The sequence below is a fragment of the Bison bison genome, unplaced genomic scaffold (genome assembly GCF_000754665.1).
Source record: "Bison bison bison isolate TAMUID 2011002044 unplaced genomic scaffold, Bison_UMD1.0 scf7180017864173, whole genome shotgun sequence".
Taxonomy (NCBI): domain Eukaryota; kingdom Metazoa; phylum Chordata; class Mammalia; order Artiodactyla; family Bovidae; genus Bison; species Bison bison.
The window spans coordinates 7619-8206 of NW_011494745.1; positions in this window are offsets into that span (position 1 = coordinate 7619).

Consider the following 588-nt stretch of genomic DNA (forward strand, 5'->3'; position numbering starts at 1 on the left):
GAGAACTTAGTGGAGCTGCACCATCTACCAGTGAATTTCATGAAATTCAGCAGAAATCTCACGGGAAGTTGTTTTTTCAAGGCATTCAATGGCAAGGACAGACAATATCCCGTCCATAGTCAGTTTTGATATGGACAAGAAAAAATAGATAAGAGAGGGCTCGGCGCACAGGAAGGGAGTGGGGTCAGTAGATGTCAGTGGAAGGGTGGAGAGAATCCCGTAACTCTAAAACGTAGTGAATCAGCGCCATCTGCTGGTGGATTCCTGGAACTACATAAAAAAGCCCTCGAGTGTTATTTTGCCTAGCATTTCAGCCACAGGGATAGTCATACAGCATCGACAGTTTTTTATGAGGAAGGGAAGAGAAAAAGGTAGGTCTTGAGCACAAGCAGGGAGTGGGAGGAGAAAATGGCAATGTGAGTCTCTAGTGCCTCACAGAACTCGAAAATTTAATGCAGCTGTGTCATCTCCTGGTGGATTAGTTCCACTATCTCAACAAGCTCGGAGGTGTTGTGTTACCATGTCACTCAGTGACATGGAGACTCACCCGTGCACAGCCAGTTATAATATAAGCAAGAGAAAAACGGG